The sequence below is a fragment of the Elephantulus edwardii genome, unplaced genomic scaffold (genome assembly GCF_000299155.1).
Source record: "Elephantulus edwardii isolate Elephantulus edwardi_28Jun2011 unplaced genomic scaffold, EleEdw1.0 scaffold00007, whole genome shotgun sequence".
Lineage (NCBI taxonomy): Eukaryota > Metazoa > Chordata > Mammalia > Macroscelidea > Macroscelididae > Elephantulus > Elephantulus edwardii.
In genome coordinates, this window is record NW_006399757.1 from 29,350,440 (window position 1) to 29,369,436 (window position 18,997).

At 38.7% G+C, this 18,997-nt stretch overlaps 1 protein-coding gene across 2 annotated transcripts in view; it reads right to left on the reverse strand.

Moving 5' to 3' along the window:
• The window catches only part of PRKG1 (protein kinase, cGMP-dependent, type I), a 1,522,098-nt gene that overhangs the window by 744,527 nt on the left and 758,574 nt on the right, over positions 1 to 18,997 (reverse strand). The window lies entirely within an intron of this gene.

An 18,997-nucleotide genomic window follows, 5' to 3' on the forward strand; every position in this document is an offset into this window, starting at 1 on the left:
ACGGTTTAACGATGTCTAAATACGTGAAATACACAGCAGGCAGTCCAGACTTTTGCCCACACCATGATGTTAGCTCTGGACCTGGGAAAGCTGCTGGGCGGGATAGAGTAGACAGGGGAAGGGCCACTCTGGGGGCACCTGTGTAGCAGATGCCCTGCACCTGTGCTATGCCCTGGATGCCACTCTCAAGTTCTCTGATGGGTTCCTGCAGCCTCAGCACAGAGGGAAAGAGTTCACCGCTTCTGAGGAGAGGAGATTCTTTGACAGCTGTGCTTTTGTGTGCTTATTGGAGGAAAGTGGGTTTACTATTCAACAAGCAGAGATGATTGTGTCTGTGCTGGTCAAGATCACAGAGGCCAACTTGGATATCTTCTTCGAAGATGTGGCCAACAAGATGCAGCAGGAGCTCTCTCTTCAGTAAACAAAGTCTCAGAGTGCAAATGTGATAAAGGGCTTTTTCTTTCTTTTTTTTTTTTTTGAGAAGAGTGACTTTTCAGTCCAGGAAGCAGAAAATGGAAAAATAAAACTTGAGTTACTGTAGTTAAAACAAGGACTAGATTAATGATCAAAGTGTGGCCAGATATCAGATTAGGCTTCAATTTAGAAGAGAGCACGGTAAAAGAATTGTACTCATGGAATTGTACTCATTGATTGAAAGGAAGTTGCTGGAAAAGAACAGATGTAGTAGCAGTGCATGTTCAAGATTGGAACAGAGGCTGGTACTCGTTGAGGAAAAAAGTTTGCACACCAGATGCTCCCTGGAGAAGGAGGGGCAGTCTTCTCCTGTGCCAGTCAGATCCAATTTGACGGTACACAACAAGAAAAGGAAAGGAAAAAAGGAAAAAAAAAGTTTGGTTGTGATGATGATGATGAAGGTGCAAGGACAACCGTGAGGAATATTTTTTCTAGGGGCTTTGGGGCTGGGTTTCCTATGTTCTCTCTCTTTCTTCAAGGCTTTGTCTTTTTCTGAAGGATTAGAAATAGACAAGATTGGCTTATATGACCCACAAATATCAGTTCCCAAGCCTGGTCATCATACCCAGGATTATTACAAGACTCAGAAAGCAAAAGACAAAAATCCTAACAAAGTCAGGCACAGCAATGCCATAAATCCTAAATACAATAAGCTCCAAGTTCCTCTCCTTGAGCCAAAGTGGAAACCTTCATTTAGACAGTCATCAATCACTATACCGTTTTGCCAAATCTGCTAAAATCAGTCTTTTAACCAAAGAGGGGAGGAGGTCCCCTTTGAGACAGAGACAGTTTTGATGAGGAAGCCAGAAAGGGCATTGACTCAAGTGTAGCGAATCCTGGGCATCCGGAAAGGCCAACGTGCTAATCCCCTTTCCTGACAGTGAAATATTTTTAACTTGAAGTCTCCGGTTTGCCTTGTCTGGATTATTTTCCCATCTTCAGTTGCTTTAGCTAAATGTGCTTCCTCCACATAAGCAAAGCCACTGCTTTGATTCATAGAAAGGACAAGAAATCAAACAGGACATAGAAGAGTAGGTACTTTATTGTTTCATGAAATATTTGAGCCAAGCCACCGTAAGTCTCAAGCCCAGGCATTAAAATGCATTCAGTACCAGAATTTAATATGGCACAGAGATATATTTTGAAACATACAATGTGAAATTAGGTCCTCAGAAAAAGACACATTAAAATATTATCTGACTTTTTGCATTAATTAAGGCAATCGCTTATTTAAAAAACAATCTGTGAAAGGAGATATGATGAGTGATATTTTAACAGCTGAAAATCCTCATTACAAAAATGCATTAGAGGTAGTAATTATATTGATGGCTTAATTCCAAAAGAAAAGTCCCCCCATATCAATTACCTGAACTTAGAGAAATGAAAAAATAAAACATGGATCAAGACAGCCCAATGCATACTGTTATCCCTGCTTCCGAGGCAAGAAGTCCTGATACTGGGCATTAATCTATCTTCTTTCGTCTATCTTCTGAGCAGAAGGGAGTAAGTCCACTGGCTTAAAGCCGCTACAGTAGTTCCTGGCAAGTGTAATGGGAACATTACTCGCGTGGTAGCAGTCAAGGGGTATGAAAGGAGAAGAGACGAACTGGACAAGGCATGGGGGAGAGACTCAGGGAGGCTGGGACCCCCAGTCAGAAGGAGCAGATGGAACACTAACATCAATTTTCCTCACCTCCCAGGAGAAATAAAACTGCTGCTACTGCTGGCGTGCCTGGCTTCCTAGTGGCGTTTTTCCTTCTCCCCAGGCCACCAGAAATCAGAATAAATTCCTACTGCTTGTCTTCTCCTTTCTCAGGCAGGCACTCAATCCCTCAGATGTTCCCTAGAGTGCCTCACTACAACCAGAAACTGCAGAAGCACAAAAATATTCTTAGAAGGCTCTTTCTTCTAAATACAAATGATGAATGTGGTCACGATTATATTATTCTATTCATTTCTATAATTTTGTATGCTCAAACAGGAGGCAACAGTGCTCAACCACTTGGTTGCTAAGCCAAAGGTCAATGGTTCAAACCCACCAACTGTTCTGTGAGCGGAAAACATGGCAGTCTGTTTTCTAAAGATTTACAGCCTTTGGAAATCCTTTTGGACAATTCTACACTCTGCGTTAGACGCCAACTTGATGATAATGGATTTTTGGTCTGATCTATCAACAAATAGTTGCATATATATAATTTATAGACAAAAAGTAAATGTATAAAATATTTGGAATGCATATGAAATCACATGTGAAAAAGCATCAAAGAGTCAAGAAATGGGTGAAAATATTCAGCCTCATGAGACACCATGTTAGCAAAGGTAGAACTTGAGAAAAAGAGAGGAAGACCCTCAATGTGAGATAAACAGCATGACTGAAATAAGAAGCCCAAACAAATGTGAGATGAGGATGATGGTACAGGAGAGCACAAAGTTCGTATCTGCTGTTACCATGGTAACTATGAATCCTAGTCAACTAGATTAACATCTCCCTATAAAAACAGCAATCAAAGCAATTAATTTAACTACAAAAATAGAAAGTTTTCCACCTATGAAATGAGAAACTTTTTAAAAAGGGTAATATTTCTATTAAGTGACTCTGCAGAAAATGGACCCTCTCCAGGCCAATCCAACTACAGAAGGCTTCCAGGTGTGAGGAAAGGGATGCAAACAGTGTACACATCTTGGAAGAATTATTCCAGCAAAACAAGAAAGGGAAGGGTTTTCCCCCTCACTCTTGTCAAGTAAGTCCTTAAATAACTGCCTTTATTTTGCTTCTTAATCTGCCAAGTCTAAAATACTTGCTATCTGGCCCTTTACAGAAAAAAGCTGGTCCAGCCCTACCCATTGTCAACCAAGTTTATAAAGGTCAGTTCCATAGTTGCTGTCTCCCCACACTGTTGTATGTCCTGAAGAGTCACAACTAACTCACTGTTGACACTCCAGAGGGTTTTCAAAGGATACAAACTTCATGGAAGAAGAGTGTCCATCTCTCTTCTGCAGAGCAGCTGGTGGGTTCCAACCATGTGCCTCTGGGTTGGCAGTGCACCTCCTTACCAACAGGCTACCAGTCCTCCCTCCCTTTCCCTAAACATCCCTGGAAGTAAAGAAAAGCTGTTTATGTATCAGCAAAAAAGCAGTAATGCAAAACCTCCTTTTATCACTAAGGCATCTCACTGAGAATCTATTAATTGTATAAGCATATTTAAAGTCCATTTTTACCAGAGTGCACAGAGCAAAACAGATTTCAGACCTCTTTCAGGATAACTAGGCTTTGCATGAAGAGAATGCAAGGGGAAGTGCCACACTTACATCTACCAGGATTCCTTTGAGGGCTATGATATTCCACCCTCCCAGGGTAATTTGGGCCCATTCAATTATATCCAAGTAGAGCAACAGCAAACAAGAAAATTGGCAATCAGCACACTAGCTGGGTGCCCTACCACTTCCTACCAATTTGCAGTTAAGATACTATGTTTCAGTTACAACTACTCATTTTAGATCACTTTCTTGGAATATAGGCTCTCATTCCAGGAACAATTATTTCCCTGGGAACACATGGAGAAAGGACCTACTTAAATTCACTCATTTGAGAAATAATGGTAGAAAAATGTGCATTGCCAACATTAAGCACCTGTTCTGGCACAATGCCAAAAGATGGTTTAAATATTTCTCCCCAAAAGAAAATGTTGTGGATATACTTCCATTTACATTTGGAATTCCAAGCGAGTATTTCACTATTCCCTTTCATCTCAATGACTCCTTTGCCTCTGATTTGCACTTAATAGATGAAGCTAAAACATCACTAAGTGAACACTTCAGTTGATCTTCCTACTACAGAAACATAAGTGTAAAAATATCATTCGTTCTTTTCATGGGAGGTAATATCTGTATAATTGCTACATCTTCAATTGGAGCATTCACCACGAAGGATGGAATCGAATAAAGTCATATTTACAGTTTTCAAACATTTCTGTAGCAAAACGGATCAGCTAAAACCAATGACGACAGCCTAAGAGACAGACTTCTTAGAAGACTACTGCTCTGACTACCAGGTTACCATTAATTGACGATCTTTGCATTTCATAGTCTATCCTTCATCTAGTTTTTAATTAGCCATGCGTGCTGTACAGGGAGAGAAAAAGAGCTTCAAATACTTTTAAAATAAGAAGAAAGGAATAAGTATGAGGAATACCAAATAAAGCCAATAATGAACGAAAACAATTAATACCCAGACCAACCTCAAATCATAGCAACACCATCAGACAGAGCAGAACTGCCTCTGGGTGGATCCTCATATCTATCTTCCCCTGAAACAGCTTCAAGGTCCAAACTGCTGACTTTTCACCTAGCAGCCAAGCCAAGACTTAACAAGTGCAGCACCCGGGCCTCTACAGTGAGTAATAATGACTCAATTTACCATTGACCTGGAGTTGTTATTAAACAATGCATAGCCCAAGAAGACTATTATATTAAAAATACACGAATAATGACAACAATGTTGTTGTTTCCTAACCCATAGCTGGCCCTCCAGCGGGTATTCAGAGGCAGTTATTTCCAGGCAAGGAGGTTACCTAACCTTCTCCCACGACGCATCTGGTAGATTCAAACTATGCGCCTTCAGGATTGTGGAGTTGCTTCTTACCACTATGACACCAGAGCTCCTAAGTATTACGATACCTTTGAAAAATTGCCAATATTTTAAAAGTAATTGACATATACTAGGCTTGTTCTAAGTGTTCTAAATATATTAGCTCCTTATACCTTCTATGAAGAGGTTCGATTACCATTTTTATAAATGAGTAAGCAAAAGTAGAGAATGTTAAGTCACTTATTTGTCTACAACACAAGATTGTGAAGTACATGAGCTACGTCTGAACCTGGGTATTTTAAGACCAAGATCACGTACTTAAGCAGTCTATCGGTTTCCACAGAATGGCTTGTTCGGAGTTTTTCTTATACTAGATGGAAAGTCATGAATGTAGAGGGTACAAACAATTAAATAAGAAGTTGAAGTGAGGATACTTCATGTGGAAAGATATATGGCCTAAATAACAGGAAATATAATGAGAAATTAAATTCATCCCTGGTAAAATCTATAGAAAAGTATATGCTATAAAGAAAGGGATGAGATAGAGCACGGCTAGGATGACCCAAACCATAGCCAGGGACTAGATCTGATGGTTCTCATTTTACAGATATGAAATAAGGCATAGTAAGGACACAATATTGCGACTAGAACCCAAATTTTGTGACTTGTAGTGTTATTTCTACCATATATTTGAAAAACGGCAGCATTTCTAGGAATTGAGGACTGCAATCATGAAGGCTCAAAGTCATCAGCTGCTGCCAAGGAGAGAGCTGGGCAGGCTCCTCCTATGATGATTAACAGCCTTGGAAACCCGATGGAGGGTCACTAAGAATCAAAACTGACTAGATGGCAGTTTTGATCACGCAGGTAACATGATGGGCAAGTCACAGACCACAAAAGTAAGCAGCCTTATCTAATGTAATCTCTTCCCAGAGGCTTGCTCTGATCCCATCCTTTTTGTTTCTGTGTTGATAGCAAACCTTGAGGACAATCAGAAACTATCTCTAGTTGGCATTACACATAAATTGCCTATCTCCAGAACTATACAAGCTTCCTGATGGTCTTGCCTTACTGCTGACTGGTGATTGTGAATTCTTACATTTAGAATTCTAAGAACAACAATAAGAATGAGTAAAGAATATAATGGACACATATCTGTTGACTAAATGGGGAAGGAGGAGAAGACAGAAAGAAAAAAAAACAAGATTAGCAGAACAGGATTTCAGGCAGACTTCTGTGACCATGGTCATACCACTTTATCATCTCAATATCTTATTGGTACCAAGGGTTAATTGGTAAAAAACAAACAAAAAAGAGAGTTAATTGGTGACTTTCAGATTGAGCTTTCAGTCTTACAGGGAGAGGTGACAATTTCTCACCCTCTTCACGCATCTCTCTGCTTCTTAATCCATAATTTATATTTTGAGTTTCAGGGAATGCTTTCTTTTGAGAAAAGGAAATATCAGACAAAAAGTTTGAAAGCAACTAAAATAGTTGACTTTGAAGCTGCTTCCATATGATAAGGAGCCCTGGTGGCACAGTCTGTTCCATGTTGGACTGCTCATGGGAAAGAGTGCAAGAATCCACCCATCACTCCACATGAGATAGAGAAAATAGTCCCTCTCCCTAAAGATTTCGACGGCAGTAGACTTGTTTATTTGGGGTTCAGGGTGCTTTATAATGTAATAATTACATTATATATATTGTATCACCCCAAGAAAGGTAGCCCTGAAAAGGGGCTCCACTTCTTAAAAATTGTACCTGGGAACAAGAATAGAAATGATTGCCTATAATTTATTCCTAACAGTTTTTTACCACTGTCAATTAGCAATAGCAAAAAATGTATTCATTAGTATTCTCTGTCAGTTTTGTACAATATAAAATGCTCATTAAAAAACAAAAATAACACAGCAATGAGAAATGAACAGTTCATATAATATTCAGAAAAACATAAATTTACAGTGCATAACTTGAAGTGTTCCTAACTTCTTTTAGAACCCAGCATTCGTCTAATCACCTTAGTGTTTAAACCAAACCTCCTGGAGGTAGCAGCAATTCCTTCTATCAGATTATATAGGAAAGGTATGATCAAAAAACTTAAAAGTTGTCTCAACTTAAAGTATATTCTAATATTTATGTTGAGTAAACCCTTCAGGCCAATGTACAATGCTAGCTCACTGTGGAATTCTAACTGCAACAGATTTTAAAGTCACCTTACATCTTATGCTCTGAAAGTGTGCTGAAATGTGCGGAATATAATTCCAATTCACAAGGACTGAAGAGATATGAAATGTCAGGCATTTGTGCTGTATTGCTGATGAGATAAAAAAGGGGGAGGGGAACTGTAATAAATGATAGGAACTGGTTCAAATGTTCTGCAATTTGAAGACATCAAATATTTTCATTCTGAACTCAAATTACTATCTGGAACATGATTTGGGAATCCACTCAAATTGTAACACTCATTTCTCTTTTTCTCCATATCAAATTTTTTTTCTTTTTTTTTTTTCATTTTAACAGGGGATAGCGCGCACGCAGTCCCCCACTACCACAAATTATGCAGTCGAGTTTCCCGCATTTGGGGAAATCGCAGGGGTCAGCACACCCCAAGTGCAATGGGTGAGCCTCATCCTGGGAAAACCACCTGCCTGATCATGGTGTTTCCTCTGCCAGGTAAGTATCACCCAAACCTCTGCATTCCAGGCAAAATGGCTCAGTTTTTTTTAAAGCCACAACCCCCCCCCCCAAGCACTCCAACTGAAAACACAACCCCAAACCCACCAAAATAGCATCCCATAAACCATTCTACTTCTAAAATAATGGTGATAAAAAATGACACATGATTAGAGAGAAAGCAGAGGCTTCCTTTACTGAGTGAGCTACAAGAGTCACATGGCTCAGTTTGATTTGGCTTCTTCCAAATGAGAAAAGGCAGGCAAGGATATAGAAGCCACAACAAGATAAGGGATTTGGACACATCAATGATACCCTGTCGTCGTCACCTGCAGTGTGGTACCGAAACAATTCAATGGAATCATGTGTTTCTTTTTGCTTACAAAAATCCTTACGCGGCAAGAAAAAAACAACAACACACAGAAAAAATAACTCTCTTTCACATCTTATACTTTCATTGTAAAGACTCTAGCCACTCTTCATTTTCCAAAATATTTCTGTGTAGTTGACTCTTTCAAGGTATACAAAATTGTCACCTTGATGATAATATTGATTTAGCCCTGGATTTGTCATACAATATAATGGAAGGGAAGACTCACTTATTTAATCAACTAGTCTATAATATTCTTCTCCATTATTACGTGAGAACTTAATCTGTACTAAGACACATGGTAAAAGTATATAGGAGAGAGTCACTGAAAATAACGTGAGACACCAAACAAGATGGATTGATACAGTGACTGCGATAATGATCTCAACAAAACCGTTGTTTGTGAGGATGGTGTCAGATGACCAACATTTAATTCTGTTATACAGAGGAGCTGGACCTGATTCAATGACAAGTAACAGCAACAAGCCTCTCTACAGAGGACAGAACTCTCCTGGGTGTAGAACTCATCATGAATAAGTCAGACAAAAGTGGCATAAAACAGCCTCCATTATTTCCTAGAATAATTAAAAAAAATTAAATTGTGGTGAATAGTGATGGAGTATAAAAATGACAATCTACAGCTTCTTTCTTCCCAACAAAACATGAAAGTAAGAATTTTCCAAACCTTCTCTGCTTCTCTAATAGACGACAGAAGTTCTCGTACCTAGTACCTGACCACCAAGGGAGAAGTGCTGGGGCAGGCCCAATTTGACTGCAAGCTCAAATGTATTGCGTCCAGTTTGGAAGCCACTGGTCACAAGTCATGGCCACTGACCCAAATCATGCTATTTTTAATTAATTACTTTCTACGCATCTAGAAGTTGGATGATGAGTGAAGATGACAGAAAAGAATGGATCCCTTTGAAATGTGGTGGTAGAAAAGAGTACTGACCATTCCAAGAGAATGACTTCTAGGAGAACCAACAGGTCTGCCCTGGAGAAAGTGAAACCAGAGTGCTCCTTAGAGGCAAGGATCTTGAAATTTCATCTAATGTGCTTTGGGAATGTTAACCATAGGGGCAAGTCCTCAGAAAAAGACACCATGCTGGGAAAGGTGGAAGGGCAGAGAAAGAAAGACGACTCTCAGTAAGATGGATTGACCTTATCACCATCTTGTGGTGTTCAAACATTCAAGACAGTGAGGATGGCACAAAGTAGGTTTGAATTCAGATCTGTTGTTCACAGAGTTCCTAGGAGGCAGAGGTGGCTTGGTGGCACCTATGAACAACAATAACAGTTGCAAGCAGTTACTAAACATTTGAAATGGGTTCACTTAGGTGGAGAAGTGCTGTAATAGAAAATGCCCACTGGATTTCCAAAACACAGTAGAAAAAAATATGAAAAACTCATTTTCATCTCATTACATGTTAAATGATACATATTTAAATGATATTTTTATATAGTGGGTATGAAAAGTCAACTTTATGTGTTCTAAATTGTTTTAATTATTAATTTCAATAAAAATTAACAGATACTTTGGATTTCCATTCATTCATTTTTTGCATTTTTCTCCCCTTCCACCTCTCCCTCCAGTACACTCCCCTCTTGGAAAACTAAAAGAAAAATTCCTTCATTGTTTTACAATCCCTCCTTCTATGTCCACTCCATTATGCAGCCTTCTATCTGGACTCCTGTCATGACAAAAATACCTAATCACATATCCCTTTTAAACAGTTCTCTCCCTCATCTGATTCAATGCAGTATACATTACTTAACCCATCTTGCTCAGTCTCCCCTGAACCCTGATGTCAGTCATGTTTTATAACAGTGGCACCATGCAGTATTTGTCCTTTTGTGACTGAGCTACTTCACTCAGCATAATGTCCTCCAGGGTCACCTATTTTTAATAATATTGCATGAGTTCCTTGTTTTTCAATGCAGTGTAGTATTCCATTGTGTGAATATACCACAACTTCTCTTTCTATTCGTTTGTTGATGGGCACTTAGGTTGTTTCCAACTCCTTGCTATTGTGAACAAAGCCATGATAAACATGGGTGTGCACATATCTGCTTGGGTGTCAGTTATGGTCTCTTTGGGGTATATCCCCAGTAGTGGAATTGCTCAGTCAAATGGTATTTCTATTTGCAACTTTTTGAGAAAGTGCCATACCACCTTCCACAGTGGTTGCACAATTTTACATTTCCACCAACAGTGAATTAGGGTTCCAGTTTCTCCACAATCTCACCAGTTGCTTGCTGTTCTGTTAAATTTTGCTATTCTGACTGGGGTGAGATGATATCTCAGAGTTGTTTTGATCTGCATTTCCCTTAGAACTAGAGATTCTGAACATTTCTTCATGTGTTTGTTAGCCATCTGAATGTCTTCTTTGGTGAAGTGTTTGTTCATATCCTGTGACCATTTTTCAATTGGGTTATTTATCTTTATCTTTTTATGGTGTGTTCTATTTTTTTTTAAATTTTATTTTAATTGTGATTTTAATGAATGTTTACAGAGAAGTTGGATTTTCATTCACTCATTGTTGCACATTTTAGCACTTCTTTCCCCTTTCCTCTACCCCAAATTCACTTTTTAAAAAACATTCATTCATTGTTGCACAATTACCTACCCCCTCTCTAATTTTTTTAATGTGACTACTTGAAAAATAGCAGTTAAGAACAGCAGCTAAGTCTCTTAACTTCCAGTCTAACGATTTAAAAAAAATTTTAGCAAGAGGAATCCTTAGGAATGGGAATCTTAGTATCTATGAATTAATGAAAGCCAAATACACGGTTTTGTGAAATAGGCACTATCTGTAATTACCAATATATTAAGACACAGCATTTTTCTTGGATGTATGTACTTGGAGTACTAACAATCCTTCAAAGGTGAAATTCATAATATATATGTTAGAAACAAGAAGAGGCTTTAGTGATGGTAAAACAAAGAGTACCTGTCATTAACGGTTATATAATCTGAAGAAAGAAACAAAAGCTTTAATGTGGGTTCATTAACATTATAAAAATAATATTTAAGAATAACAGTGTGCCATTAAATGAATTGTAATTTTCTTCTAGTGATTTCAGAACTTGGATTTGTTACAGTATGGACTCCTATGAGCTATGTAAAGAGAAATGTCTGAAATGCATGCATGATACAAATTTTGAAGAGAGAATTATGAGGAGGAAAAGCTAGATGAAAATAAAAGAGCATTTTGTAGCCATAGCAACCTCAACTTATTATAAGCAACATTAAGGCAAGAAGAGCTCATCAAGAGCTATATCAAGTTGTTATAGCAACAAAATATGGGTTTATAGACATAAGTTTCCATTAAAATAGCCATAGGGTTATAATAGTAATAGATTTTGATTAAAGCAAGGTAAAAACTAAACTTCTGAATTCTCAAGATATACATAATCAGAACTTGTTTCTTCTGCTTCATGAAAACAAATCATTTGTCAAGTGATGTTTCTAATAGACATGAGGATACAGTTTTATAATATCTTCTGAAAAGCAGTAAGGCCAAAATGTCATCATCAAGATTAACAATTTGATGATAATATTAAACAAAAACAGAGCAAAAAATAATTAAATGTCACTGTCCAAAACAAACCAAAACAACTTAAAATTCTCAAATTAAAAAAAACTTACAAACCTTTCTCCTGGAAAGCAGGAACTATTTTTGCATCTTTGGGAGGCAGATTGGCTGTCAAGGACTCCTTTAAAGTATTAAAGAGCAAAGATGTCAGTTTAAAGACTGAAATGTAATTTCCCTAAGTCATAATATTATTAATTACTCCATGCTCTTTTGAAAGTTGGACAACCAGCTTGCTGTCTTCAAAGTGTGATGTTGATTAAGAGTACTGAATTACCAAGGTCTACCGAAAGAACAAACAAACCTGTCTTGGCTGTACAGCCAAGATGCTGACTGGAGGCAAAGATGTTGAAACTTCATCTTGGATATCTTAGCCATGATATCATAAGAGGCCAGCCTCTGGAAATGGATATAACGCTTGTAAAGATGGAAAGTCAAAGAGGGAGAGGAAGACACTCAAAGATACAGATATTTCCATAATATACCTCTCACTGGTTGTCTGGAAAACTCTATTCTTCTGCACGATATCAAAGTGATTAATTTCATTGATAAGCAATTGAAAAATACAACAGGCTTGAGCATAGCAGAGATGTGAGGATGGCTCAGGACTGGGCAAGATTCTGATCTGATTGCTGTGAGTCAGTCAATACGCTGGCATGGAACAACAACAGAAGCTGACACCTGACAACAGAAAACAGACATCTGACTAAAAGAGATAATAAGGGACCAGGCTAATTTCAGCTCAGTTGTTTCAAATGGTAACAATTCATTATCTTTAGCCTGAAAGAAAGGTGGCTTGGGTAGTTTTAAAGGTGAATTCTTTCTAGGTCTTTCCATCAATGTTATCTCACTATTCTGTCTCATATATCTAAATAAGTTTACTAAAATATCTTGGAAGAGTTAATTTTTGTCTTTTTTCACTTCCATTTCTATAAATCTCTCACTAGTTGTCTGTAAAACCCTATTCTTTTCAAGAATGTCAAAGAGATTAATTTTATTTATATTAGCAATATGTATCTATTTTCCAACCTTTTCTCCAGTGCATTCTAACACTTTTATTACTTTCTGAAAGATCAGACACACTGCTGCAGACCTGGGTACCTTTTTTTGTGTCCATTAGTGTTATTCTTGGCACAGTACCCTGAAAGAGTTGACAATAATCTGTATGGAAGCTTCTGAAAAATAGTGAATTATGCTGTCAACTCTTTTCCTTGGAAAACCTGACATATGAACAACTCACCAAACACCAACCAGTAGCTTTATTCAACATCATTTAAAAAACGAGTTATGAAAAACTATGAGCTGAGTGAAGGGATAGGTCAAGACACAGTACTCTTAAATATTCCATTTTAGTCAAAACAGATCATTTTCTCACACTGCAAATAGTATTCTCAGTAGCACTTCAACAAATGGGTCCTTGAGAACTTTAGTAGTCATACAAAGTTGCCACGAGTGATATTAGAGAGCCTTGTAATTGGTAAGTGAATGACTGAAATGAAGCAGCATACAATCAACGTTTGAGTCATGGTTTGCTAATAATGAATTTGGAGTCCTTGCAGGGCAGTGGTTACAATGCTTGGTTTCTAACCAAAAGATCACAGTTTGACTCCACCAGCAACTCCGCAGGAGACAGAGGTGGCAGTCTTCCACCCTAAAGATGTACATCCTTGGAAACTCTACATGACAGTTCTACTCACTTTTAGAGTGTCACTATGTGTCAGAATCATCTTGCTGACAGAGAGTTGGAATAATAAATTTTAGCGCGGCTTTGTTCACAATAGCAAGGAGTTGGAAACAATCCAAGTGCCCATCGACAAAAGAACGGATAGAGAAGCTGTGGTATATTCGCACAATAGGATACTATGCTGCTTTGAAAAACAAGGAACTCATGTCGTATTATTCAAAATGGGTGACACTGGAGGACATTATGCTGAGTGAAGTATCTCAGTCACAAAAGGACAAATACTGCATAGTGCCACTGTTGTAAAACAGGACTGCAATTGGGGTTGCGGGGAGACTGAGAAAGATGGGATAAATAATGTATAATGCATTGAACAGATGGGGGAGAAAACAATTTAAAAGGAATATGTGATTAGGTATTACTGTCATGTCAGGAGTCCAAAATGAAGGCTGCATAGTGGAGTGGGCCTTGGGTGAGGGATTGTAAAACAATGAAAGAATTTGTCTTTTACTTTTCAAAGAGAAGAGTGTACTGAGGGGGGAAGGGTGGGCAGGGAGAAAAGTGCAACAATGAAGTTGTTGCTGTTGTTGTTGTTATGTGCCGTCAAGTCGTTTGCGACTCATAGCGACCCCTATGTACAACAACCCTAAACCGTGCTCTATCCTGTGCCAATCTCATTGCCTCTGACACACCCATCCCGAGTAACCCAGTCACTGAATCAATCCACCTCATAGAGGGTCTTCCCTTCCTGCGCTGTCCCTCTACTCTACCCAGCATGATGTCCCTCTCTAAAGACCTGTCTCTCCTTACAACATGTCCAAAGTATGTCAGACGAAGCCCCAGAATCCTTGCCTCCAAGAAGCAGCCTGGTTTAATCCTCTCTACGATGAATCTGTTGTTTTCTTGGCAGTCCACGGTACATTCAATACTCTTCTCCAGCACCACAGCTCAAAGGTGTCAATGAATTAATGGAAATAAAAAATTAAAAAGTGCACCTGATTCAGGCCATAATCTTTTCAATCACTTGCATGCGTCTGAAACCTGGACAGTGAATAAGGAAGACAGAAGAAAAACTGATGGCTTTGAGTTGTGGTGTTGGAGAAGAATACTGAATATCCTTTGAACTGCGATAAGAACACACAGATATTTCCTGGAGAAAATGCAGTGAGAATGTTCCTTCAAGGCAAAGATGACAAAACTCTGTTTCACATATTTTGGACATATTGTTAGGAGATGAATATCATGCTTGGAAAGGTGGAGGTCAGTGAAAAGAGGAAGACCTTCAACATTGATTGACACAGTGATTGCAGCTATGGGCTCAAATGTGTCATAGGTGATGATGATGGCTCAGGATAGGACAGGGTTCAGATCTGTGTGTCACAGGGTCGCTAGGAGCCATAATCTACGTGATGTTTCCTAGCAACAACAACAACGGGAAAAGAATTTTCAAGGCATAGTAAATAGTGTGTTGACCTGCTAACTGAAAAGTTAAAAGCTTAAATCCACCTATTGCTGCATGAGTGTAAAATGTGCTCTTTTCATAGATTCATAGCCTTGGAAACATGAGGGGGCTCTGCTATGACTGGCTGGATAACAGTGTGTCTTTGGGTATTAATGTGGTGGTAGTGATGTTGTTATGTGCCGTCGAATCACTTGCGACTCATAGCGACCCTATATACAACAGCTCTAAACTCTGCTCTGTCCTGTGCTAATCTCACTGTTTCCGACACACTCATCCCGATTGCCCCAGTCACTGAATCAATCCATCTTCCAGAGGGCCTTCCCCTCCTGCGCCTGCTCTCCACCCTCCCAAGCATGATGTCCCTCTCCAAGGACTTGTCACTCCTTACAACATGACCAAAGGATGTCAGATGGAGCCTCAGAATCCTTGCCTTCAAGGAGCAGCCCGGTTTAACCCTCTCTAGGATGAATCTGTTTGTTTTCCTAGCAGTCCATGGCACTTTCAGCACTCTTCTCCAACACCAAAGCTCAAAAGCATCAATTCTCCTTCTAGCCTCCCTAGTCATTGTCCAGCTCTCTGACACATAACAAGTGATTGCAAAGACCATGCCCTGTTCCAGACGCATCTTAGCCTCCAGATACACATAGTTGCTCTTGAGTACTTTAGAGAGGTCCCTAACAACAGACTTTCCCATCGCAATATATCTTTTCATTTCCTGGCTGCTGGTGCCAAGAGTGTTGATTGTGGAGCCAAAGAGACTAAAGCTGTGAACAATCTCAATCTCTTCACCATCCATCCTGATGCTGCCAATTGGTCCAGTGGTGAGAATTCTTGTCTTCTTGACATTGAGCCTCAATCCATATTGAAGGCTGCAGTCCCTGACCCTCAGCAGCAAGCGCTTCAGGTCCTCCTCAGTTTCAGCAAGCAGGGTTGTGCCATCTGCATAACACAGCCCCTTGACCTCTTGCATATGAATCATTGCAGACGCTAGTTACAAAACTGAGATTTCAGGGCCCTATTCCAAGTTTATTCAATGAGCATGTTGAGAGCTATGCTGAATGCTCACTGATAGCTTGTTTCATAATTGATTCTGGGCATGGCTGGCAGGAGCCTGAGGTAGAATCAGCTGGCAGAAACTGGCAGTAGGCTTGCTGCTGTAAGTTCATTGTCCAGTGTTGGTTCTTGGACTATTCACTCAGCTTCCTGCTTGTCGAGTTCACAGGTCTGAGCTTCTGCCTTGGTCCTTGATGAGCCCTCCAGTTCTGTCTCCAGAAGAGGGGGCTCCTCCTTGACACTTAGCAAGAATGTGAAGTTCTCAAATAACTACTCAAATTTTGAACCTGTCTGTCTCCCCGGAAATGATACTCTTCCTACACTGCTCCTTCATATTATGCAATTTATAAAAGAGAAGCATGATTCTGCTCTGAACCAGATAGATCATTAACAACATTACAGATTGGTCACTGTATCTTTTTTTAAAAAAATTGTCTTAAACTATTCATTTCTGGAGTCATTTTTAATGGAGCAATAGAAAAATATGTAAATAAACATGTAGACTATAAACGTGGCTGGTCTCATTCAGTATTGAGAAATTTAGCAGATAATGCAAGATTTTAATAAGGGCTGAAAATGGCAGTTATGAGTAAGAACAAAATTTAGACTTTGAAATTATCCTGTATTTGCTGTGTATAGCACAATTCTATACTCTAATTACTGTATATTTTAATAAGAAAAGCACTGTCCATAAATCAGTATTGATGTTACCTGGGCAATTGTTAGGAATGCAGAATCTTAAACTACCATAAACCTACTATGGTAGGCTGATAACGGCTCTCTCTCAAAGTATGTCCAAGTCCAAGCACTGGAACATGTTATTTTATATTTTTCTGATGTAATTAAGTTAATGATCTTGAGATAACATTTTATCTAGATAAGATTCTTAATTTAACCATCAATGTCCTTAGTTGAGCAAAGAAGAGACGGTGATGTAAAGGCAGAGGCAGAGGTTGAAGTGTTGAAGCCACAAGCAATGCAATACTAGCAGCCGGCCGGCCTCGGAGAGGCTCTTTCCGAGAGCCTCAGAAGAATGCATTCCTGCCGATATCCTGGTTTAAGGTAGATGAAATAAAATTGAACTTGGGTACTGGAGAACCATCAGCAAAAAGATGACTAGTGTTTGAAGCAAACTACTTGGTGATAATTTGTTATAGCAGGAAACAACACATGGACTGAATCAAATCTACATGTTAAAAAGATTCACAGGCGATTGATATAGATTGAAATTGGAAAAGCAATGACCTAGTCATATCAGGACCACAGATCAAAGCACAAGCATATTTCACTTCTTTGGATCATTTAATCAACCTATTTCACAAAGATCCATGTGGGTCAATCTTCTAGCCTAGTTTTATTAATTAATTAATTCCAATTCCCATCAGATTACCACTCGCATACATACATACTGGCAGCTGATCTCCCTTAAGAAGCCAAACATTTAAAACATAACTGTTAGTTATAAACTGAAGCTTTGAATTAGGCCTACTTGTGCCCTCAAGAGAGATTTTTGATGTTCTTAAATAATCAACTCTTATAGATAATCTTCCTTATTTTTGAAGAACGTGTTGCCACTGAATTTCAATGCAGTTACAGATAGACTGCATTAGCACTACTGCAAAAGCATGGTAAGATAAATTATATTAGAAGAGATGTCTAAATTTCTGATATTCTCTGTTAATAGTGCCATATTTAATGAAGGCGTTCTTTAAATTATTTTTAGATTCTCTTCAGGGAAATAAGTTTTTTGATAACATACTAAATATCACTCTAAATGTGTACATACTGTTGGCAGTGATACCAGTTTCTTACATTGATTATATTGTTGTTAGTTTCTGTTCAGTAAATTTGGACTCATGCTGACAAAAGGTATGCAGAGCTGAACCATTTCGAACAGTTGCAAGGCTCTGACTTTTCTATGGAAGGTCACCGTGTCTTGTCTTCTGAATCATTTTGGATGGTTTCACACTCCTACCTTTTCAAGCAGCGGTCAAGCATTTAAATGTTAGCACCACCTATGGACTTCCATCTTATATTAACAGTGATGACTTAATATAAAACTTCAAGAAGCTTAAATACAAAGCAAAGGTTTCATACTTCATCCAAAATAACTGCTCATCGTTCTAGTGGTTGTATCAAAACCTGGTGGCCTTAACAAATAGTTTGATAACTACTAGCCAATACTTTTGAACATCTTATAAAAGTTGGAAATATTTCCTTCATGAGACACAATATACAAAGTAGTAAAATTTTATGAATCAGTAATTTTTAAATTAATTTTAATGAAAGTTTACACAAACTAGATTTCCATTCATTGTTGCACTTTTCTCCCTGCTCCACTCCTCTCCCCAATTCACTCTTCTCTTTGAAAAGTAAAAGAAAAATTCTTTCATTGTTATTCAATTCCTCCCCGCAAGTCCACTCCACTATGCTGCCTTCCTTCTTGACTTCTGTCATTACAATAATATCTAATCATACATCCCTTTTAAACAGTTTTCTCCCTCATCTGTTTCCCTGCAGTATACATTATTAATCCTTTCTTTCTCAATCTCCCCCCAAACCCTGTATCAGTCCTCTTTTATAACAGTGGCACTATGTAGTATGTCTTTTTGTGACTGAGATATTTTACTCAGTATAATGTCCTCCAGGGTCACCCATTTTGTATACTATTTCATGAGTTCCTTGTTTTTCAACACAGCATAGTATTCCATTGTGTGAATATACCAAATTTTTTTAAATCTCCCTTTCATCAGGACAGTAATGGTGGCAGATGAAAATATGTCCACTGCTTTACAATATATATCAGGCTAAGAGTAGGCAGGAGATGGAGAGGTGGCTTGGAGCTATTGTGAATGCATGATGCAGGCAAGAGATGGACATTCTCATCACCAGTGTTAATAAGCAAATACTCGTGGGACTATGATGCAGTTATTTGCTCCAAGCTATGGAAGGAGGCATAAGTATTGGAACATAATCTCTACTCTCAAAGGTTCTGCAAGCTAGTGTAGGAGCCAAAAAGAAACTCATAGAAACAAGGAGGAATCACCTGGTCCCACCTCGACACTGCAGCAGGAGCAAATGTGTTTCTTTAATTGCAGCGGGT